The following is a 26,195-nucleotide window of genomic DNA, read 5'->3' on the forward strand; positions in this document are numbered from 1 at the left end:
ATATACTCTCTTCAAGAGTAATTTTGAAATGAAAGAGTGGAAGAGAGTTAGATAGTTTTACTTAAAAAACTTTACCCCAAAGAAGAGATTTTAGCAATAAAAATTGGTTTAGGGGAACTTTGATTAACAAGGGGTTTGAGAGAAAATTAGGCTAATCAAAGTTACTAATCTGGAGTTATGAGGGGGTATTTATAGATTTTATGAAATTACAACCGTTAGGAACATGCTCGGTATTTTGGAAAAGTTTAATTAAAAGTTAATGACGTTTTAGCGCTTTTAAAAAATTCCAACCCGAGAGGTTCGGTCGGCTAAATTTTAAGTTCGGTCTACTATATTGATAAGTACGGTCGACCGAGGCACTTTTGAACTACAGATATAGTCGAATGAATTTAGGCGATTTTGAAAACATTCGAGGTTCAGTCAACTATATTTGAAATTCAGTCTACTATTCTTATGGTTCGGTCGACCGTGATCAAAATGAACTCGAAGTTTGGTCGGCTGAACAGTTGGGGGGCAGACATGTGTGAGTTTGGTCGACTAAGGAAGATACAGTCGACTGAGTGAAGTCAAACTATTGACTTCCACCTAGTTCAATCAACTGAAGCATTTTACACTGCCTAGGTTCGGTCTGCTGAATTTGTCCACAAACCGAATTTGGACCAAATAAATACCTAAGTTAAATCCCTATAAATGTGAGTTATTAGCCTAATTGTTTGAGGGATTCCTATAGTCATTTTATGGTCTTTTTGAGAGTTAACCCCAAAAATACGATATCGGTCAAAGTCGATCGAAGGTGATCCCTAAGGTCAATCTATGGTCTTGAGCATTAAAGTAATATCATGCAAGATGTATGCATTATTACTGAGCAAATAATAAAAAATTAAATGCAATACAAATTAAAATTAAATGTCGTCTTCTTCTTCATCATTGTTCTTCTCTCTATTGAATGCGCCAGATGAAGTAAGCTTTAAGCCTTCTAACTTCCATTTCCCCTTTGCCTTATGTGTGTGTTGAATAGTAAACATGTTCAAACACTTAAAAACACACATAAAAAACTAGTGCTTTATTAGCATCAAAACAGGGATCGGATTCAAAAAGTCAACAAAGTGAGATCTTGATAATACAGTATATCAAATCACAATAGAATGTGTATCTATATGTTTATATGTGAGTAAGTGAGATTTTTTATTCAAGATAATATATTCAAAATATGAACAATCAGAGAATCTTAATAACCCTAATCAAATGCCTCAACAATATATGTCAAAAGTAAAGCACAGCAGATATTTAGGGTTTTGTTTGCCAAAAAATATTTTTCAAATAATGCACAATACAAGCTTTTGAATCTTGCAATTGAGTGTGCAAGATTCACAAGTTAAGAAGAGTTTCCCAACAAATATATATCAAGGAAATAATATGGGAATAATTCAAGAAATACACTCAAAAATGATTTTCAATAAAGAACGCTTAAATGAGAGTGAAAATACTTTGAATATTAAAATATATATGCCCAAACAGATGATTCTTTAAACAATCCTCAATAGCAATGGATTTGCTAATGAAGAGAGTAAAAGAACAAATCAAAACTCTCAAAAAAAAATATTTCAAATGAATAAAGTAAGAGAGTATAAAGCCTTTTATTTGATTTTGAAAATAAAGCTAAAAAAATATTTTGGAGAATTTTCAATCTAATCTCATTGCTTAAAATAGAGTAATGGATGGATATATATAGAGTCCAAGGGAAAATTGACCGTTAGGGACAAATTAGGGATTTTTAGATTTGTTTAATTAAAAATTTACCCTAATTACTGTGGTTAAAATATGGCGACCCGAGAGATTCAGTCGCCCGATCCTTAGGGCCGGTCACCCGAACAGACACAGATGGAAAAGTTATTTTTCAAGTTCGGGTGCCCGAGGAAAGGTTCGAGTGGCTGAGCCAAGGCGATTTTACGAACGTTCAAGGTTCGGTCACCCGGTAAACGGTTCGATCTGCCGAACCTCACAATTCGGTCGCCCGAGCCTATTTTGAACTAAAAGTTCAGGCAGTTGGGGACGATAAAAAGGTCGACATTCATGGTTCGATCGACTGTGATCAGTGCATTCATTTTAGGCTGGTCGCCTGAGCCAAGTCAACCTTTTTGACTTTTTACCTATTCGGTCGACCAAGGCGTTTTTAACGTGCTAGGTTCGGTCTAAGCCCTTTCCAATTTAAACATAGGTCCTATTTTTTAGTATAGTTTTCCTTTGTTTGCATAATTATGATTTGTAAGATTAAGAGGATTTATCTAAGTGATGTGCAGGGACCTAGGGTCGATCTATGGCCTACGATTTTTAATTAGTCCCAAAAATCCGACATCGGTTAACCGAAGGATGATCCCTAAGGTCCTGTGGCTCCCTATTGTCAAACTATGGTCATTTAAGCATTACAATCCTATCATGCATGTGATGTAGTCATTATAGACCATATAATATTACAAGCCCAAATAAATTGAATGCAAATACAATTTGAAAGATTTGTCTTCATTCTTTTTGCACTTCGTATAGCCATGTCATGCGCCAGGCGATGTTGAATTTCATCTCCTCATGACTTCTATGAGATTCTTACCATCCGTGCATGCAAAGAGATAATCCTGCTCACATGCTCCATGCACGAGTAAGATACTTTGTATTTTTCATAATCAAAACGAGATAGGACTCAAAAAGTCAACACCTCTTCCGAGCTAGAAGCTCCACCAAATCCTATGTCTGGTTCTTATGTAATGATTTCATCTCCTCCACCATAACGCCCATCCAACTACCTTCCTCCTGAGTGTGCACTGCCTCCTGAAAGGTAGTAGGATCCCTGCTGCTAGTGATAAGTGCATAAGACACCAGATCATCAAATCCGTACCTAGGGGGTGGCTTGATGATGCATCTCGGTCTGTCCACAACTATACTGTGATGTTGCTGGTCTCCCAAGCTAGAGCTCCCCGCACTGTCATCTCTGCCCTAAGTCTTCAACTCCTTCTACACCGCTTGCTGATCGTTCGAGCTAGAACTCCCTACATTTGTAACCTGAGTCTCCAACTCCACCTACACAACATGATCGTTGCTGCTGCAATTTTCTAACACTTGTTTCTCTTCTTCTTCCTGGATACGCTGCAATATGGCTTTCTTTCTCATCGAAAACCACATCTCTATTGATCACCACCTTGTTTGCCATTGGATCTCACAACTTGAACCCTTCACACCTTTATGATATCCTAGAAAATGCACCATTTATACTTCGCCTCAAGCTTTGATCTCTTCTCACTAGGAATGTGCGCATAGGTTGGACACCCTAATACTCTCAAGTCGGAGTAGTCCACCTCATTACTTGTCCACACCTCCTCAGAAACTTTCACATATTGTGATGCCCTTGGTGACCTATTAACCAAGAAACAAGCCATACTCATCGCCTCCACTCAGAAATTCTTAGTGAGCCCTGGATTCAACCTGAGACACCAAACCCTTTCAGTTAGAGTTCGGTTCATCCTTTCCATCACACCATTTTGTTGTGGTGTCCGGCATATTGTAAAATATCTCCTTATGCCATATAGCTCTCAAAACTCTCTAAAGCTCAAATTAGTATACTCAGCTCCATTGTCTTTCTTGAGGCACTTAATCTTTTCTCTCGGTTTGGGTTTCTACCTCAACTTTTCATAATTTAAACTTGGCAAACATCTCTGACTTGTGCCGCATGAGGTGCCCAAACCCTTCGTAAGTAATTATCGATGAAACTCACACAATACATATGTCCACCTCATGATGCTACCCTCACCGATCCCTAAACATCTAAATGAACATAATTTAGGATTCCCTCCGCCTTGTGCACGACTGCCATGAATTTTATGAACACCCATTTTTGGTTTTGATTTTGGTTTCAACAGTTTCATAAGAAAATCAAGCTAAAAAAATTGAAAAATCGATTATAATGTGAAATTAATTTTTACTTATCACACACAAACCATGTTGGGCCAATTATCCCACATTGGCCTAGAGGAAGAAGGAACAACCCTTCCCCCTCCTATAAAAATGCATTTCATGTTGACTGAAAATTCCTTCCCATCATTCAACTATAGCGGGTCCAATTTTTTTGTTTAATTAATAAGCTAGGCTAATTATTAAAAGCCCATTTTTCTTGGGCATTAAAATTGGTTGTTTTAGGCTAAGCTTGTCCGTTTAATTGATAGGCTATGCTGGTTGTTGAAGCCCACTTCTTATGGGTGTCAAAGCATAAATAACTTTGACCTTCCTTCAGCTGGGCCAATAGGATTATTAAAATTTTTTTAATAACTAAAAATAATCCAATCAAACCAGAAGAAATCAGTCTACGGTTAGACTGAACCGTTAGTCTGCAATTTAATTTCACTTAGTAATTTGAGAACCAAGCTAGCTTGGTTCGACTATTGGTTTTTCCCAAAACCAAATTGAAACAAACTAATTACATCTCTTACGATGACATACATATACGGGGCTCGCCATGTGTAAGTGGATGGATCATCCTTATCAGGTATGGTTGAAGATGTAGGGGGCACTAATGGGCCAAAAAAGGTCCCAACTCTCTACAAATGGAGGCTCCTCCACCACACCCTCGCACTGAGCTCATCTCATTTATGTACTAAAGCTTCTCATCCTCTACCTAGCTATCATGGGGGAAGGAGGTGGCACGACATGTCCTCAACATCCATCCTCTTGCACAAGTGCCAAACCCATGATTGGCTAAGCCCTATACATAATCATTTATAATCTCTACTTCGACTGGATTTAGTATGTCAAGACTACATTGAAAACAAAAGAACAATTAGTCATTCCAAACACATATAAGAGTAGTTGAAGTTCTATGTAGATACATAATTACAAGGCTCATATATAGTTGTTATACTATATACAAATTGATACATAGCAGACCAATACCAAACAAGGTATCATACAACGTGTCCTCGACTCTCCAACCCATGTGTAGCCAAGCCCCATACATAATCATCAGCAGTCCCTGCTACAACCTAATTTAATATGCTCTACATTGGAAATAGAAGAACCGTATGTCATTCTAACACACACTGATAATAGTAGTCAAAAAGTTGTATGCATATGTATACTTATGAGGCTCATATATAGTTGCTATCCTATTTAAAAATTGGCATTAATGGACTAATATATATAAGGTATAGGTCTCTACATGCATAAGACCTTCCTCTAACTATGTGTCGATGATATGCTTGCGTTGATTCTCTGAAAACTAGATCCACCTTTGGTGGAAGGATCTCCAATCGATGACCCCTCGATCAAGTTCCTCAATCTCATGCCAGTACGGCCATATAGCTACAACCTTGTGTAGAATGCATGTAGAATCGGCTATTGATGGCTGAACTAATGCATAACTCGATTATGTAGGTGCCACTCCATGATGTGGAAGCAAATGAGTGGCACCAAAGCAGTCCACAGGTGACTCAGTTTTATAAAGAATGGATTGCTCTTATAAGATATCTGCTATATATGGTCTCAAAATGAATTGCATATAAGTTAAAAGAAGGTTAGTTGACAGTATTCATTATTAAAAATAGATAGAAAATGTGCAAACTTTAATTGAACATAATAATATCTCTTGCTTGTGGTGCATGACTAGCTCAAACTTGAAATATGTTAAGGTATGCTGAGTGACGAAGGGAGCCCTTATATCATCCCTCCACCTGCATAAGAAATGCGCTTGGACATATTATCATATGCGTAAAATTAAGTGATAATTAAAATTATAAGCAAAGTTCCAACCAAAGGGAATTCAAACTAACTTGTACGTAAGTGGTATCTACTGCAAGGAATGACCATCTACATCTCTTACAATATGGAGCACACCCAGCTGAAAGGAAGCCAAAAATGAGCATCTCTCCCATGGCTAGATTTGAATAAGATGCAAAGCAGCTCCAATCTCCTTCTTTGACAAATGTGTTGCAGGGCACAACTCTTTATACAACTACGCGAGCGACTAAACTCCAAATGTTTGTATCTATACACATCAGATCCTCCACTAGCGACTCAAGTATGTTAGTAAATGCAATAAGCTAGGTATCACTAACCTATGTTTTGCGAATGCTTTGCTTATTCTCTTATAGGTATGCTTTGTGTACAAGGATTAATAGGCATGTTTTATATATGGCTGTTCTCCATCTTTTTAGGGCTACAAGCTAATCCTTTGAAATCCACCATCTTCAAATATTGTACTACTAGAAAAATATGAAGCAAGATTAGTTCAAATCAATGGGATCTTTGAAGACTATCTCCTTATGAGATACCTTGGCTTTCTCTTGATTTCAAAGGAAGTTAGCAAGCGAAATTGTCTTCTAGTGGGAGAAATTTCCTCCAAAACTCGTAAATAGGACTTTTAAACATTTGATTTTGAAAAGCTTTAACATCTTAAATATGTTTGCATATTCAGGGCTACTGAATTCTATTTTAATCCCTTAATATTGGATTCATCAAAGACTTGGAAAGAAAATTCATTCCTTTCCTTTGAAATGGTACTAATACTAAGCCTCATAGGTGCAAATTTAGTTTGGACAAAATCTCTATGTGGCTTATTCTAACATTAATTTTGATTTAAAGAAACTCTGAAGAATATAATCATAGCTTTGAAGTAAAAGATGGAACCAAGGTACAACCAAAATATCCTCAAGGAATAATACTTAAATTAGATCTAAACCTTTGAAAGCCGTACTCAATTTCATTGCTCATTAACCAAAAGTCTTTAATCTCAAATTTGCAAACTTTCAACTTTGTGCAGGATCAAAATAAGAGATAAGAATCCAATTTCTTCTTGATATTCAAATGTTTCGTTTTGTGGTAACAACTTTAGGCATGCTTTCATAACATAGCTTGCAACTTGAATCTAACGTTGTGCAAACACTCTTCAAAATCAACCTATTTGATCGGACCTAACCACTTCAGCCTAAATAGTGCTACCCGGAACTTGAAATGATTAATTTTTTAGGACCAATTTTGATTTAATTCAACTTTCATTTTTGGTGATCAAAAAACAAATAGATCAAAAGCTAATTTTTTTGCCCCGAAAAAACAAGTCGAAAGAAAACATAATTAGCATGAGTTATACAATATAGATAGACTAAAAATTCATACTAAATTTTAACATGTATAATTTCATTAATTTCCATATTGATATAGGTTTTTTGTAATTTCTAACTATTGCACTAATCAAAAATTCTATAAAGTTTGTTTAGAACAAGGGTTTTGTTTGAAGAAAGGAAAAGAAAGAAAAATAAAAAATTATTTTTTTCTCAATGCTAAATATTATAAAAATAAAATTTATTGTCATATAATTAAAATAACGATGTATAAAAAATTAAAATTTATTCATTATATTTATTTTTTTTTTTCACTTTCCTAAATAATCAAACATGGAAATAAGAATTTTTTAAAAATTCCTTTTCTTTCATTTATCTAATATTTTCTAAATTCTAAACGATACCTTAAAGAAGAAGCATAAATAAAAATGAAAAAGAACGTAAAATTTGATTGATTTGATTTTCCATCTCTGTGAATCAGGTAGTTTGGTCACCTCAGCAATTAATTTCCAATGGAATTTTGTGAATTTTTTTCGTTTCATTTTACATACTTCAGGGTGGAAAATTCTCAATTTTCCTACTTTTTACCCTTTAAATTGATCAACTAAGGAATTGCATAACCTACTTGATACAGGTTTAAAACTCTTGAAAGGTTTAAAAATTATTCCAAGTCCAAATCTTCACCCATTTGACATCACTATGCAGGACATGATCACTTGATCTCAATGGACGTATATTAGAGAGCTACACTATCCTAAATGTACTATTCATAGTACTGCATTTGAAAACAAAATATAACTCAGCAACATGTTGACCAATGATGTCCAATATAAAAGATGGAACGGAATTTAAAATAGGACTCAAAAAATGTGAAAAATCAAGCAATAAAATTCAATTCCATCACATTTACATGTACCAGACATGCAGTATTAATGCTCTTTTGAGTTTCAATAATTATTAGCAATATTTTCTAAAACTATTTTAAATAAAAAATACAGAAAATTTCAGCAGAAAAATCAACTTCATGCAGTGCAACACAATTAAGGGATCAGCTAAAAGGTCGACGAGTACCACCATTTTGCATATGCAGATGAAAGTCTGTGGGCGTCAAAACATAGCATCACATCCCTTATCATTCCAAAAGAAACATCATCCATGCACATGAATTGTATGATTTACCAAACAAAACAAAAACAAAACTAACTAAAGAAATTGAGTGAATCTTCACATATAAAGATGGTCTGCATGTTCGTATTGATATCAACCAACAAAAACAAGAAGAAAATTAGGCAATCACTGTTATCATTGAAGTAAGAACAGTGTTTGACTTTATCAGAAATAAGAGGAGCAAGAAGAATGCTATTTGGCATATGGGAAGAAAGTCAATCTTTACTTTACCATTTTGCGTCCAGAGGCCAATAAAAATGTGTTGCTTCCAAAGGAGAAGACAGACCGGGTATCAACATTGAGATCCATCGTGGACAAAAAACTACAGGCACAGGCAGGTAGGAAAACAGAGCAAGCCAAGATAATGATAATTATTTTTTTCAAGAGGTTGATAATGATAAAATTTTATCACTTTGATAAACAATTCATATGGGTGCTTCTGCATAAAAATGAAGATGAAGCAAGGAATTTTCTGAAAGGAGAAAGCAACATGACTACCTGCCATCAGAGAAATTGCCTAATTTTTCCTTCGTATTTTTTGATAAACAGAGACATTTACTAAGGAAAAAAAAATACAAACCTCTTTAGGAAAGACAAAATACCCCTCCTTAACAAATAAACCTAGAGAAATTTATAATGAAGCAAAGACCTCACATCCGTTTGAATTCCAAACATGTTTAGTTGCATGTTGACCTAAACTAAACTGAAATTAACTGCATAAAAATAACAAGGCACAAGCTTTACTGGATCAGGCAAAAGGTAGAAAAAATATATCACCATTTTGCAAAATTATGCAAATCAATCTGCATGTTATTCGTATGATAATATAATACCAACACAAAAGCTTATAACTAAATAACTACAATTTCTGGTGTAAATAGTAGAAAAAGAAGAAAGGGGGGAGAGCAGATTAAATTGAGATCAGTAGGGTAAGCAATTCAGATAGCAACATTGAGAGCAAAGCAAGACAACCAAAGAGACAGTCACTTCACCATTACAGTTTCATGTTCCCAGAATCACTTTATTTAATAACTATTTTTTGTGGCTTCATAATAGCTATAAAACAAAAACAAATGGACATCACAAAAACTTGTACAGAGCCATGAATTTATGATCCTCCTTTGTAGTTGCAGAGTAACTCCCAACTCAATATTATATATGACAAGGACCTTAAAAGGAATAGCCAATAATTTCCATCTACTTCCAAGCTGCAATAACATGCCTAAAACCATATAGAAAGTATTTTAGTTGAGATGTGATTCGACAAGCTCAGATGAGATTTATCATTTCCAAAGTAGACTAAATAGAGAAAGGTTGGAAGCTAGGAGCTCATTAAAACTAGCCAAACAAACAAAAATAGTAGTCAAAACAATTGGATCTCAGCTAGTAAAATTAACTCCAATTCCCTTTAAGAACACAGCTGCATAACACAGTTCCTCAGTAACATGACTGACCCAAGAAAAATAATTGTAAGTGCATACCATGAACAAACCCAACCAAGGAGGAAAAGGAAAAAAATAAACTACAACAGCACAGAGAAGGGAAGGAAAAAAAAAAAAAAAACAAGCAGCGCATCAATAATGCCAAAAAAATAATAAATTAGATATAAGAATATGGGAAATAGATATAGATAAACAAGAAAGAAATCATAACTTCTCATTCATTTTCTCACAGGAAATTGGAATGGCGCAGCAGAAAAGATGGAAAGAATGCAAGTACCACAACCACCTCAAAAATGAACAACTTAAAATTAAGATTAAAAAAAAAAAAAGGGCAGCCCAATGCACAAAGCTCTCGAGTATGCGGGGTCTGGGGAAGGGACGGACCATAATGGGTCTATAGTACACAGCCTTACCTTACATTTTTGCAAGAGACTATTTCCACACCTCAAACCCGTGACCTCCAAATCACATGACGACAACCTTACCATTGCGCCTAAGCTCCCCTTCCTAAAATTAAGATTCTAAATAAAAAATATTGCAGCTACTATTAAATTAATTCAAGTATTAAAAATGCTAAGTGTTAGGGAGTGACAATGTAATGGGGAAAAGGGGGAGAGAGATACTGTTATATGATGCAAATCATAGCACAACTTCAAAGGAACTTGTCCAAGTGCCAATTGGGTCGGTTACGAGAGCACGAGCAAAGAAATTTAAAACTGCACTCAACAGACTGATTCAAGAGGCATAGACTCAAGCAAATTTATGGAGGCCTATTGAGCATGACCCACGTGAGCAACAAAGATTTATCAACATGATTGAAACTCTAGAAGAATCTGGCCAAGACCACGCTTAAACTGGCATGTTTAAATGTTGTAATAATGGTGTGCTATTCAAATATGGGATTTGACTCTTTCACTTTTGTGATATATTTAATCTGTAATCATGCAAAACAACTTATTTGCTTGCATGGTCTTAATAAGTTGTTGAGTTGTTGAGCCTACCTTTGACTTTTGTGTTATATTTAATTTATAATCTTGCAAGAAGTTTTAGTAAGTTGTTGAAAGTTGTTGAGCCTAATTTGTAATCTTGCAAGAAGTCTTAGTAAGTTGTTGAGGGTGGTTTGAAGTGTTCAATGCTTTGTCTCCCAGGGTATGTCTATAAAAGCTTTCTTATTGTAAGAACAAAAGGGATGGATTGAGTAAAACTATGAGAGTATTTTCTCTGCGGTTCTTTGAAGAACTATTCGAACTTATCAGGATTTCCCGTGGCGTTCACCAACAACTTATCAAACGGTTTTCCACCACCGTTTGTGGCATCTTCCTTATACTGAGGTTCTTGTTTCACAATAAACAACGGGTTAAGGTCGTATATACCAAGGTTCTTGTTTATCGTAAACAACGGGTCGAGGTCTATCATTCAATTTTGAACGTAGAACGATCTTGGGTTCCATTTTTTTTCGTTGTCGGATCTCGTTATTTTGGCGGGAATTCGCATCATTTGGTATCAAAGTACAAGTTCTAGTTCAAGTTTGCCTATCCCTTAAAACCTTTATTTTGTTTCTTTATTTTGTGTTTTTGTAGTTTCCAAATTCGGTTCACATACCCTAGTTTAGCCAAATTTCCTCTACCCCATTCCGCTCGTATTTTGTTCGTTCTAGTTTATTTCGAAATCTTATTCTGTTATTGTCAAAAGCCAGTTGCTGATCATAAAAAAAAAACAAAAAAACAAAAAGAAGAAGAAGAAGGATCATAAAAAATTTTTAAAAAATTAAAAAAATTAAAAAAGAGAAAAATTTTGATTGTTTTCATTCATTTTTTTTTTTTATTTTGGATTCCAATAAGTTTGGAAATCACCTCACCCCAAAATCATATCTTTTTTTTTTCCGTGGAAGTTTTACTATTTTGTGCTTTCAAAAATCTAATCAGCCGTGTTCCTTATATTCCTGCTATCTGAAATTCCTTGATGAGTTCTTGGTGAATCGTTGCTGAAAATTTTGAAATATTGTTTACTTTTAAAAGAACTGGAAGAGAATTATCGAGTGAAAAAAGGCAAGAGTTGTGAGAACATTAGAGGGTTAAAAGCCACGTATTTTTTTAGCGAAACACGAGTGATTCACCTTTCTTGAGTGTAAACACGCAAGGGCGAGAATTCTGAGGTCCTTTTCTTTCTTTCTTTTCCTTTCTAACTTTGCCCTGCAGCAATCATGTCTCACAACAGTGCTAAGAGCGTTGCCGAAGATGCTACAAAACTGGCTGATCTGAAAGTGTTTATGGAGGCCATGATGAGTGAGATGAGGCATGTGATGAGGTTGGAACTGGAGTAGGTTCACGAACGGATAGATCAAATGGAGAATACACGTGAGAAGCAGCCACAAAATGCCCCTAATGTGCATAGAAGTGAAAGAGTTCAACCGAGGGGAGTGAGGGTTGAAGATAAAGAGCCTTACAGGGTTGGTTTTGATGAAGAAGATAATCGGGATTCTATTGTTAGTAATAGGAGACATGGAGGGTGGTTTAGAGAAGCTAGGAACCGGGAAGATAACAACTTGGGTAGTATTAAGATGAAGATTCCGTCATTTCAAGGTAGATCCGACCCTGAAGCATACCTTGAATGGGAGAAGAAGATGGATTTCGTATTCGACTGCCACAACTATTCTGAAACAAAGAAGGTAAAATTAGTTGTGATTGAATTTTCTGACTATGCTATTACTTGGTCAGATCAGCTTGTTATAAACAGGAGGTGGAATAGAGAACAACCAATAGAAACATGGGAGGAGATGAAAACAATGATGAGAAAGTGGTTCGTTCCAAGTTACTACTACCGAGAGTTGTACAAAAAGCTACAAGGTCTTAGGTAGGGAAGCCGGAACGTAGAGGATTACAACAAGGAGATGGAGATTGCTATGATTCGGGCCAATGTAGAGGAAGACCGAGAAGTTACAATGGCTAGGTTTTTATTTGGATTAAATTGGGAAATTCAAGATAAGGTAGACATGCAGCATTATGTGGAGTTGAAAGATATGGTGCACATGGCCATCAAAGTGGAGCAACAACTCAAGAAGGTGGGTTTGTCTCATGTAGTCCATAACTCCAGTTCTACCTCATGGAAACCGAGTTATACCAAGCAGATGGACAATTCACAAACGTCCAAAACCGAGCCCAAGTCCACGAACACCCGCCACATCCTTCAAGGTAAAACTGACACTTCTACCTCTAGGAATCGTGACATTAAATGTTTTAAATGTCAAGGCAAGGGACACATAGCAAGTTAATGTCCAAACAAGCAGGTCATGGTGTTGCAAGACAATGGTGAAATTGTGGCCGACAATGAAGATTCCGACAACAACGACATGCCACCATTGGAGGACATTTCCGAGGAGGAATATTTAGCCCCTAATGCATCGACATTGGTGGCAAGGAAAGCATTGAGCTTGCAAGCAAAAGGAGTTGATGAAGTGCAGCCGGAGAACATCTTTCACACTAGGTGCTACGTCAAAGACAAGGTATGTAGTATGATTAGTGACGGTGGTAGTTGTACTAATGTTGCAAGCACAATTATGGTGGAAAAATTGTGACCACCCGTGTTGAAGCACCCTAGACCGTACAAGTTGCAATGGTTAAATGATAGTGGTGAGATAAGGGTGAACAAGGAGGTGTTAGTCGCATTTCGAATCAATAAATACGAATATGAAGTGTTGTGTGATGTAGTACCAATGCAAGCTAGACACTTATTGCTAGGGCGTCCATGGCAGTTTGATAGGCATGTGAAGCATGACGGCTTTACAAATAAATACACCTTTGTACTTAATCAACGATCAATCACTCTTGTTCCATGGAGTCTGCAACACGTATATGAGGATCAAGTGAGATTGCAAAAAGAGAGTGAACAAAAGAAAAGGAGTGAAAATCACAGAGAGGCTGAGAAAAATGAGAAAAAGAAAATCAAAATTTGGCCATTGAGAGAAAATCAGAGAGAAAACAAAAGAATTTCTATGCAAAAGTGAGTGAAATTAAGCAAGCAATGTTTTCAAATCAGCCAATGTTGTACTTTTGTACAAAGAGGAGTGTCTAAACACTAACGAACTTGACCTTGCTTTGCCTAGTTCTGTTGTTTCTCTTTTGCGGAAATATGAGGATGTCTTTCCCGAGGAAACACCACATGGGTTGCCTCCAATCCGAGGGATTGAACATCAAATTGATTTTGTTCCTGGTGCGACAATTCTATACTGACCAGCCTATAGGAGCAATCCCAAGAAGACAAAGGAGCTTCAATGGCAGGTAAGTGAGTTGTTGGAAAAAGGGCACGTGAGGGAGAGCATGAGTTCATGCACCGTTCCGGTCTTACTTGTACCTAAGAAGGATGGGACGTGGAGAATGTGCGTTGATTGCCGAGCCATCAACAACATAGCGGTAAAGTATCGTCATCCTATTCCTCACATGTTGCTGATTTGTTCTTTAGAGAGATTGTGAGATTACATGGCATGCCTAGAACAATTGTTTCGGATAGAGATGCTAAGTTTTTGAGCTATTTTTGGAAGACTTTGTGGTGTAAGCTAGGTACTAAGCTATTGTTTTCTACTACTTGTCATCCACAAACTGATGGTCAAACTGAAGTAGTAAACAGGACTTTGTCTACTTTATTGAGGGCAATCATTAAAAAGAACATCAAAACATGGGAAGAATGTTTACCACATGTTGAGTTTGTTTATAACAGATCTGTTCATTCTGCTACTAAATTTTCACCATTTGAAATTGTGTATGGATTTAATCCTTCAATTCCATTGGATTTATCTCTTTTACCTTTGACTGAGCATGTTAATTTAGATGGCAAAAAAAAAAGCTGATTTTGTCAAGCAAATTCATAAGAAAGCACGACTCAACATTGAGCGAAGAACGGAGCAGTATGCAAAACAAGTCAACAAGGGACGCCACAAGCTGCTTTTTGAACCCAGAGATTGGGTTTGGTTGCATATGAGAAGAGAGAGATTTCCGGCGCAAAGACATTCTAAATTGCTTCCAAGAGGAGATAGACTTTGCCAAGTCCTAAAGCGCATCAATGACAACGCTTACAAGCTAGATTTACCTGGTGAGTACAATGTAGGTGCCACTTTAATGTTACTGATTTGAGTCCTTTTGATGTAGGTGATGATTTGAGGGCAAATCATTTTCAAAAGGAGGGGAATTATGCAAATCATAGCACAACTTCAAAGGAACTTGTCCAAGTGCCAATTGGGCCGGTTACGAGAGCACGAGCAAGGAAATTTAAAGCTGCACTCAACGGACTGATTCAAAAGGCATGGACTCAAACAAATTCGTGGAGTCCCATTGAGCAAGACTCACGTAAACAACAAATATTCATCAACATGATTAAAGCTCTAGAAGAATCTGGCCAAGGCCAAGCTTAAATTGGCATGTTTAAATATTGTAATAATGGTGTGCTATTCAAATATGAGATTTGACTCTTTGACTTTTGTGTTATATTTAATTTGTAATCATGCAAGACAACTTGTTTGCTTGCATGGTCTTAGTAAGTTATTGAATTGTTGAGCCTACCTTTGACTTTTGTGTTATATTTAATTTGTAATCTTACAAGAAATTTTAGTAAGTTGTTGAGAGTTGTTGAGCCTAATTTGTAATCTTGCAAAAAGTCTTAATAAGTTGTTGAGAGTGGTTTGAAGTGTTCAATGTTTTGTCTCCCAGGCTATGCCTATAAAAGCTTTCTTATTGTAAGAACAAAGGGGATGGATTGAGTAAAAGTGTGAGCGTATTTTCTCTGCGGTTCTTTGAAAAATTATTTGAACTTATCGGGATTTCCCGTGGAGTTCACCGACGACTTATCAAACGGTTTTCCACCACCGTTTGTGGCGTCTTTCTTATACCGAGGTTCTTGTTTTGTAATAAATAACGAGTTGAGGTTGTATATACCAAGGTTCTTGTCTATCGTAAACAACGGGTCGAGGTCTATCATTCAATTCTGAATATAGAACGATCTTGGGTTCCTTTTTTTTTCGTTGTTGGATCTCGTCATTTTGGTTTCGGATCTCACCATTGTCGTGCAACACCATGACCTGCTTGTTTGGACATTGACTTGCTATGTGTCCCCTGTCTTGACATTTAAAACATTTAATGTCACGATTCCTAGAGGAAGAAGTGTCAGTTTTACCTTGAGGGACGTGGCGGGTGTTCGCGGACTTGGGCTCGGCTTTGGACGTTTGTGACTTGTCCTGCTTGGTATAACTCAGTTTCTAAGAGGTAGAAATGGAGTTATGGGCTGCACAAGACACACCCCCCTTCTTGAGTTGTTGCTCCACTTTGATTGCCATGTGCACCATATCTTCCAACTCCACATAATACTGCATGTCTACCTTATCTTGGATTTCCCGATTTAATCCAAATAAAAATCTAGCCATTGTAACTTCTCAGTTTTCCTCTACATAGCCCGAATCATAGCAATCTCCATCTCCTTATAGTAATCAACTACACTCCGGCTTCCATGCCTAAGACCTTGTAGCTTTTTGTATAACTCTCAGTAGTAGTAACTTGGAACGAACCGCTTTCTCATCACTGTTTTCATCTCCTCCCATGTTTCTATTGATCGTTCTCTATTCTGCCTCCTGTTTATAACAAGTTGATCCCACCAAGTAATACCATAGTCAGAAAATTCAATCACAACTGATTTTACCTTCTTTGTTTCAGAATAGTTGTGGTAGACAAATACGAAATCCATCTTCTTTTCCACTCAAGGTATACTTCAGGGTTGGATTTACCTTGAAATGACGAAATCTTCATCTTAATACTACCCAAGTTGTTATCTTCCCGGTTCCTAACTTCTCTAAACCGCCCTCTATGTCTCCTATTACTAACAATAAAATCCTGATCATCTTCTTCATCAAAACCAACCCCGTAAGGCTCTTCATCTTCAACCCTCACTCCCCCCGGTTGAACTCTTTCCCTTCTACACACATTTGGGGCGTTTTGTGGCTGCTTCTCACGTGTATTCTCCATTTGATCTATCCGTTCGTGAACCTGCTCCAGTTCCAACCTCATCACACACCTCATCTCACTCATCATGGCTTCCATAAACACTTTCGAATCAGCCAGTTCCATAGCATCTTCAGCAACGCTCTTTAGCACTGTTGTGAGACATGATTGCTACAGGGCAAAGTTAGAAAGGGAAAAAAAAAAAAAGACCTCACAATTCTTGCCCTTACGTGTTTACACTCAAGAAAGGTGAATCACTCTACACTCGTGTTTCACTCAAAAAATATGTGGTTTTTAACCCTCTAATGTTCTCACCACTCTTGCCTTTTTCCACTCGATAATTCTCTTACGGTTCTTTTGAAACTAAACAATACTTCAAAATTTCCAACAACGATTCACCAAGAACTCATCAAGGAATCTCATATAGCAGGAATACAAGGAACACGACTAATTAGATTTTCGAAAGCACAAAATAGCAAAACTTCCACGGGAAAAAAAAGTATTTGATTTTGGGGTGAGATGATTGCCAAACTTATTGGAATCCAAAAAAAAATAAGTGAAAACAATCAATTTTTTTTTCCCTCTTTTTTTATTTTTTATGATCCTTCTTCTTCTTCTTCTTCTTTTGTTTTTATGGTCAGCAACTGGCTTTTGACAATAACAGAATAAGATTTCGAAATAAACTAGAACAAACAAAATACGAGCGGAATGGGGTAGAGAAAATTTGGCTAAACTAGGGTATGTGAACCGAATTTAGATACTACAAGAACACAGAATAAAGAAACAAAAGAAAGGTTTTAAGGGATAAGCAAACCTGAACTACAAAAATAACGAGATCCAACAAAAAAAAGGAACCCAAGATCGTTCTACGTTCAGAATTGAACGATAGACCTCGACCTGCTGTTTACGACAAACAAAAACCTTAGTATATACGACCTCAACCCGTCGTTTATTGCAAAACAAGAACCTCGGTATAAGGAAGACGCCACAAACGGTGGTGGAAAATCGTTTGATAAGTCGTTGGTGAATGCCACGGGAAATCCCGATAAGTTCGAATAGTTCTTCAAAGAACCACAGAGAAAAAACTCTCACAATTTTATTCAATGATCCCCCTTTGTTCTTACAATAAGAAAGTTTTTATAGGCATAACCTGGGAGACAAAACATTAAACACTTCAAACTACTCTCAACAACTTATTAAGATTTTTTGCAAGATTACAAATTAAGCTCAACAACTCTCAACAACTTACTGAGACTTCTTATAAGATTACAAATTAAATATAACACAAAAGTCAAAGGTAGGCGCAACAACTTATTAAGACCATGCAAGCAAACAAGTTGTCTTGCATGATTACAAATTAAATATAATACAAAAGTCAAAGAGTCAAATCCCATATTTGAATAGCACAACATTATTACAGCACTTAAACATGCCAATTTAAGCTTAGCCTTGGCCAGGTTCTTCTAAAGCTTCAATCATGTTGATGAATCTTTGTTGCTCACGTGGGTCATGCTCAATGGACCTCCATGAATTTGCTTGAGTCCATGCCTCTTAAATTAGTCCGTTGAGTGCAGCTTTAAATTTACTTGCTCGTGCTCTCGTACCTGGCCCAATTGGCACTTGGACAAGTTCCTTTGAAGTTGTGCTATGACTTGCATCATTCCCCTCCTCTTAAAAAGGATTTGCCCTCAAATCATCACCTACATCAAAAGGACTCAAATCAATAACATTAAAAATGGCACTTACATTGTACTCACCAGGTAAGTATAGCTTGTAAGCGTTATCATTGATGTGCTATAGGACTTGGAAAGGTCCATCTCCTCTTGGAAGCAATTTGGAACGTCTTTGCGCTGGAAATCTCTCCTCTCATATGCAACTAAACCCAATCTCTGGGTTCAAAAAGCAACTTGTGACGCCCCTTGTTGGCTTGTTTTTCATACTGCTCCGTTCTTCGCTCAATGTTGAGTCGTGCTTTCTCATGAATCTGCTTGATAAAGTCAACTTTCTTTGTGCCATCTAAATTAACATGCTTAGTCGAAGGTAAAGAAGATAAATCCAATGGAGTTGAGGGATTAAATCCATACACAATTTCAAACGATGAAAATTTAGTAGCAGAATAAACAGATCTGTTATAAGCAAACTCAACATGTGATAAACATTCTTCCTATGTTTTGATGTTCTTTTTAATGATTGCCCTCAATAAAGTAGACAAAGTCTTGTTTACTACTTCAGTTTGACCATCAATTTGTGGATGACAAGTAGTAGAAAATAATTGCTTAGTACCTAGCTTACACCACAAAGTCTTCCAAAAATAGCTCAAGAACTTAGCATCTCTATCTGAAACAATTGTTCTAGGCATGCCATGTAATCTCACAATCTCTCTAAAGAACAAATCAGCAACATGCAAGGCATCATCCATTTTGTGACATGGAATAAAGTGTGTCATCTTAGAAAATCTATCCACAACCACAAGAATTGAATCTCTCCCACGTTTAGTCATAGGCAATCCTAACACAAAGTCCATTGAAATATCAATCCAAGGCTCACTAGGAATTGGTAAAGGGATATACAAATCGTTGGACCTCACTCTAGATTTGGCTTGCCTACATGTGACACATCTACCACAAATTCTCTCAACATCTCTTTTCATGTGAGGCCAATAGAAGTGTTCCTGCAAAAAAGCTAAAGTCTTTGCAACTCCAAAATGTCCCATTAATCCCCCACCATGAGATTCCAGCACTAACAACTCCCTCAAGGAACAATTTGGTACGCATAACTTATTCTCTCGAAACAGGATTCCATCAAGCCTAAAGAACTTACCACAAGCGGTTTTCTCACAAGCCCGATATGAGTCATAGAATTCATGGTCATCAGCGTATAAGTTTTTAATGTGCTCAAAACCAAGCAATTTTGCATCAAGTGTGGAAAGTAATGCATACCTGCGAGAAAGTGCATCGACGACCACATTCTCCTTGCCTTGTTTATCCGGATGACGTATGGAAACGTCTCAATGAACTCCACCCAACGCGCATGCCTTTTGTTTAGCTTCTGTTGTCCCTTCAAGTGTTTCAAGGACTCATGATCAGTGTGAATCAAGAATTCCTTAGGCAATAGGTAGTGTTGCCACGTCTCTAAAGCCCGAACAAATGTATACAACCCTTTATCATAAGTTGGGTAGTTTAAGGCTGCCCGGCTTAGTTTCTCGCTGAAGTAAGCAACTGGTCGTCCTTCCTGCATAAGAACTACGCCTATGCCAATACCCGAAGCATCACATTCAATCTCAAACGTTTTCAAAAAATTAGGTAAAGACAATAAGGGGGCGTTGGTTAGCTTCTCTTTGAGCAATTGGAACGCCTTCTCTTGTTCTTCTCCCCATCTAAATCCAACGCTCTTCTTGATCACTTCGGTAATTGGTGCGGCTATGCTACTAAAGTCCTTCACGAACCGCCAGTAGAAACTAGCAAGTCCATGAAAACTACGAACATTACCTACACTTGTCAGACTCGGCCACTCTTGGATTGCACGTACCTTCTCTTCATCAACCTGTATACCTTGTGTATTAACAACAAATCCCAGAAATACAAGCTTATCGGTGTAAAAAGTACACTTCTTCAAATTAGCAAACAATTTTTCTTTCCTAAGGACATCTAAAATAGATTTCAAATGTACTACATGATCGTCCGCATTTTTGCTATAAATGAGTATATCATCAAAGTAGACAACTACAAATCTGTCTATAAATGCACGCAAAACATGATTCATAAGTCTCATAAAGGTGCTCGGAGCATTAGTCAATCCAAAAGGCATGACTAACCATTCATACAAACCATACTTTATTTTAAAGGCAGTTTTTCATTCATCTCCTTCTTTTATTCTAATATGATAATAACCACTCTTTAAATCAATCTTAGAAAATACACAAGAACCATGCAGTTCATCTAACATATCATCTAAGCGAGGAATAGGATGACGATACTTTACCGTTATGTTGTTAATGGCTTGGCAATCAACACACATTCTCCACGTCCCATCCTTCTTAGGTACAAGTAAGACCGGAACGGCGCATGGACTCATGCTCTCCCTCACGTGCCCTTTTTCCAACAACTCACTTACCTGCCGTTGAAGCTCCTTTGTCTCCTCGAGATTGTTCTTATAGGCTAGTCGGTTTGGAATTATCACACCAGGAACAAAATCAATTTGATGTTCAATCCCTCGGATTGGAGGTAACCCATGTGGTGTTTCCTAGGGAAAGACATCTTTATACTCTTACAAAAGGGAAACAACAGAACTACGCAAAGCAAGGTCAAGTTTGTTAGTATTTAGACATGCCTCTTTGTACAAAAGTACAATCATCGGCTGATTTGAAAACAATGCTCGATTAATTTCACTCACTTTTGCATATAAATTCTTTTGTTTTCTCTCTGATTTTCTCTTAATGGCCAAATTTTGATTTTCTTTTTCTTTCTCATTTTTCTCAGCCTCTCTCTGATTTTCACTCCTTTTCTTTTGTTCACTCTCTTTTTGCAATCTCACTTGATCCTCATATACTTGCTGCGGACTCAATGGTACAAGAGTGATTGATCATTGATTAAGTACAAAGGAATATTTGTTCGTAAAGTCATCATACTTCACACGCCTATCAAATTGCCATGGACGCCCTAACAATAAGTGTCCAGCTTGCATCGGTACTACATCACACAACACTTCATCTTCGTATTTACAGATTCGAAATGCGACTAACACCTGCTTGTTCACCCTTATCTCACCACTATCATTTAACCATTACAACTTGTACGGTCTAGCGTGCTTCAACACGGGTGGTCTCAATTTTTCCACCATTAATGTACTTGCAACATTAGTACAACTACCACCGTCAATAATCACTACATACCTTGTCTTTGACGTAGCACCTAGTGTGAAAGATGTTCTCTCGCTGTACTTCATCAACTCCTTTTGCTTGCAAGCTCAATGCTCTCCTTGCCACCAATGTCAATGCATCAGGAGCTAAATATTCCTCCACGGAAACGTCCTCCAATGGTGGCATGTCGTCATTGTCGGAATCTTTATTGTCGGTCACAATTTCACCATTGTCTTGCAACACCATGACCTGGTTGTTTGGACATTGACTTGCTATGTGTCCCCTGCCTTGACATTTAAAATATTTAATGTCACAATTCCTAGAGGTAGAAGTGTCAATTTTACCTTGAGGAACGTGGCGAGTGTTCGCGAACTTGGGCTCGACTTTGGACATTTGTGACTTGTCCATCTGCTTGGTATAACTCGGTTTCCAAGAGGTAGAACTAGAGTTATGGGCTGCACGAGACACACCCCGCTTCTTGAGTTGTTGCTCCATTTTGATGGCCATGTGCACCATATCTTCCAACTCCACATAATGTTGCATGTCTACCTTATCTTGAATTTCCCGATTTAATCCAAATAAAAAAACCTAGCCATTGTAGCTTCTCGGTCTTCCTCTACATTAGCCCAAATCATAGCAATCTCCATCTCCTTGTAGTAATCCTCTAAGCTCCGGTTTCCCTGCCTAAGACATTGTAGCTTTTTGTACAACTCTCGATAGTAGTAACTTGGAACGAACCGCTTTCTCATCACTGTTTTCATCTCCTCCCATGTTTTTGCTGGTCGTTCTCTATTCCGCCTCCTGTTTATAACAAGTTGATCCCACCAAGTAATAGCATAGTCAGCAAATTCAATCACAGCTAATTTTACCTTCTTTGTTTCATAATAGTTGTGGCAATCAAATACGAAATTCATCTTCTTCTCCCACTCAAGGTATGCTTCAGGGTCGAATCTACCTTGAAATGACGAAATCTTCATCTTAATACTACCCAAGTTGTTATCTTCCCGGTTCCTAACTTCTCTAAACCGCCCTCCATGTCTCCTATTACTAACAATAAAATCCAGATCATCTTCTTCATCAAAACCAACCCCATAAGGCTCTTCATCTTCAACCCTCACTCCCCTCGGTTGAACTCTTTCCCTTCTACACACATTAGGGACGTTTTGTGGCTGCTTCTCACGTGTATTCTCCATTTGATCTATCCGTTCGTGAACCTGCTCCAATTCCAACCTCATAACACGCCTCATCTCACTCATCATGGCCTCCGTAAACACTTTCGGATCAGCCAGTTCCGTAGCATCTTCAGCAACGCTTTTAGCACTGTTGTGAGACATGATTGCTGCAAGGCAAAGTTGGATATAAGAATATGGGAAATAGATATAGATAAACAAGAAAGAAATCATAACTTCTCATTCATTTTCTCACAGGAAATTGGAATGGCACAGCAGAAAAGATGGAAAGAATGCAAGTACCACAACCACCTCAAAAATGAACAACTTAAAATTAAGATTAAAAAAAAAAAAAGGGCAGCCCAATGCACAAAGCTCTCATGTATGCGGGGTCTAGGGAAGGGACGGACCATAATGGGTCAATAGTACGCAGCCTTACCTTACATTTTTGCAAGAGACTATTTCCACACCTTAAGCCCTTGACCTCCAAATCACAAGGCGACAACCTTACCGTTACGCCTAAGCTCCCCTTCCTAAAATTAAGATTATAAATAAAAATATTGCAGCTACTGTTAAATTAATTCAAGTATTAAAAATGCTAAGTGTTAGGGAGTGACAATGTAATGGGGGAAAGGGGGACAGAGATACTGCTATAATTGTATTCTCCAGGGATTTAGAATGAATATATGATTATCTATGTTAACGTTTGTATGGTTATTCTCTTGGATTTGAATAATACAAGTAGTCCTTTTCATTATGGTATTTTGTTGCCTTAGATTGTGATATCCCTGATTGTTATAGCCTTATTCCGTGTACATGAATACATTGCTCGTGTGATATCATATTGCTCCTTATTTTTCTTGAGTATTGAGACTCACCTGATGCTCATGCTTGCAGGCCTGAACGGGTGAGATTTGGCTGACTTGTCGAGGGAGAGCTCTCAACGAGTGCCACACGGCCCTTACTTGAGTCCCATTTTGGGGGTCCGTGACACTAAGCATATCTGCATATGCCAGAGCAATGCCGCGCTGCCATATGTTTTAATGTCAAAAATGATATTGCATTGAAGAAAAAGCATATTAAAGTCCAATGCTCAATGGCACAACAAACTCAGAAGGCAATTTGGTGACTATATCTGAAAGCCAAATGAAATTTGACGGACTCAATATGGTCCAAGGGCTTAAATGTTTTTGTTCAAACCCATCATCATGAATGGTGGCCACCATTATTAATTGAATGTCGGTAATGATGCTTATACATCATCATGCCTCATTGCATATTTTCATACGCTATACTTCAAACTATCAATCTTAAAAGTTGGGGAAAAGTGTTCTAAAGAAAATGAGTATCGTATCATATCATCAAGGCATCAACTGAAGGGTTGATACGTATCACCATTTTGCATTTCTAGATGCAAGTCAGTCTGGGTGTCGAAAAGTTAGCATCACATCCCTGTCATCCTCCAGAAGAACCATATCCATTCTATTAGAAGACTATCGAATAAACCTTAAACAAAAGAATTAGTAAAAAGAAATAGCAGTATTGAGTTCATCAATCCATGTAGACCTAGAGAAATTGATGTGGGTAAACAAGAAGGAAACATTACCTGTACATTCAATTGCACATAGAAAATTGAAATTACACAGCAGAAAAGAAGGAAAGACTGCAAAGAACACCACCACCAAGAGAATGAACAAGACAAAATTAAGATCATAAATTAAAAATGATGCAACTACTATTAAATTAATTCAAGTAATAAAAAAAAAAAGCATAAGAACATATGTAGATGCCAAAGCAGCAGCAAGCTGCCATATGTTTTAATGTTAAAAATGATATTACATAAGAGGAAAAAACAAACAGAAATTCAATGCTCAAAGGCACTTTGAAAGCAATTTGGTAACTATATTTGAAGAGTCCAATGAAGATTTGGTTGATACATCACTGTCCAAGGACTTAAAAGTTTTTTTTTTTTTTTTTTTTAAACTATTAACCCCATCATCATGAATGGAGACCAGAGGCCATATTGTATGTAGGTATGATGATAGTACGTCATCATACCTCATTGCATATTTCCTTATACTGAACTATCATTCCTTGCATAAAACTGGGAACTCAGTATATATTAAAAAAAAAAGAGTATAATAATATCACTAGGGGATCAGCTAAAAGGTTGATAAAGTCAGCATGGGTGTCAACTGTCAAGTAGCAGCATCACATCCCATGTCATCTCAGAGAAGAACTATATCCATTATCATTAAAGGATTATCAAACAAACCTTACAAAAAGAAAAGAACTAGAGAAAAGAGAGCAGAAAGTCCATCCTTCCATGTAGACCTGGAGATTCTCGGCCTGCATTATCTGCATACGAGTAATCTGATATATAAAAAAAAAAAACTAACAAATAAAAGGAACAAAGAAATCAATCGACTGTTTCATCAAGGTAAAAACTAAAACCAATGTTTTTGAAATCATTTAAAAGAAGGAAACAGAAGGAACATCATTTGCTAGATAGGATAAGATAGTAAATCTATGTTTTAACACTTCGATTTCGAAGTCCAGTAAAATATTTGTTGCATGAACAGAAAAAACTTATCATTAAGATCCATCATGAACAAAAAATTATAGTCATGAAGGAAAACAAAACAAGTTGAAAACAGATAAAAATTTTACCCTTATATAAACAATTCATATGGGCACTTTTGTGTGTAAATAATGGAAAAGGAACCGAGGATTCCCCTCAAAAGAAGTAAGAGCAATACTATGTGCTCACCACACGGAAGAACTCGACAACTTTTTAAAATCTTCATTAACAAAGAAATTTATAAAAAAAAGAAAAAATGAGTACAAAAATAATAACCAAGGATAAGAAATCCTCCTAAATCAAATAAAATAAATAAAGAAAACAAGAGAAACACATAATGAAGTATATCCTCCAACATTCTGCATATCAAACACGCCTCATTGCATGTTGACCTGCAAGCACACTAACTCTTAGCATAACAAGGAAAAATACAAGTTTAAGATGGCTATAAGTCTTTTAATTAGGAGATACAAGTCAGGAGTTTTTTACTACAATAGGACTATGGAAAAATGAAAATATAAAAATGGGTTCAGGAAAAAACATAATACAAAATTGAGGTTTTTTGCATCCTAGAGATGCGGACAGGAGTGGGTCCCATCAAAAAATGCAAAAAAATATGGGCTGTCCGAAGGTTAAAAATGCAGCGGCTCTGGGAATTGGTGCCTGCTAGTGCATGGGGTGGATATGTATATGTTATGTAATATACTAATATTGTTATGTACGACTAGCCGCAGCAGTCTAACGCTTCCAAATCTCCCAAAGCACTAGGTAGGACTGCAGGAGCCAATTCTTAAGCGTCTGCATTTTTAACCTTAGGATAACCAGTATTTTTAAAATTTTTTAAGTGGGACCCACTCAAAAAGAGGTGATGCTAAGGAAGGAGAAAAATACATTTATAAAC

At 37.0% G+C, this 26,195-nt stretch overlaps 1 long non-coding RNA gene and 1 other non-coding gene across 2 annotated transcripts; both read right to left on the reverse strand.

Annotated features, from left to right (window-relative positions):
* Positions 1-4,784: 4,784 nt before the first annotated feature.
* On the reverse strand, positions 4,785-6,004 carry LOC131168372 (uncharacterized). Its single transcript, XR_009140282.1, has 2 exons — positions 5,811-6,004; positions 4,785-5,711 (listed from the first exon to the last, which is right to left on the reverse strand). It is a non-coding gene; the product is annotated as an uncharacterized LOC131168372 (long non-coding RNA).
* Positions 6,005-9,635: 3,631 nt separating this feature from the next.
* On the reverse strand, positions 9,636-9,723 carry LOC131143623 (small nucleolar RNA snoR27). Its single transcript, XR_009133608.1, has one exon. It is a non-coding gene; the product is annotated as a small nucleolar RNA snoR27 (small nucleolar RNA).
* Positions 9,724-26,195: the final 16,472 nt, after the last annotated feature.

This window comes from Malania oleifera, chromosome 11, assembly GCF_029873635.1.
Source record: "Malania oleifera isolate guangnan ecotype guangnan chromosome 11, ASM2987363v1, whole genome shotgun sequence".
Classification (NCBI taxonomy): domain Eukaryota; kingdom Viridiplantae; phylum Streptophyta; class Magnoliopsida; order Santalales; family Ximeniaceae; genus Malania; species Malania oleifera.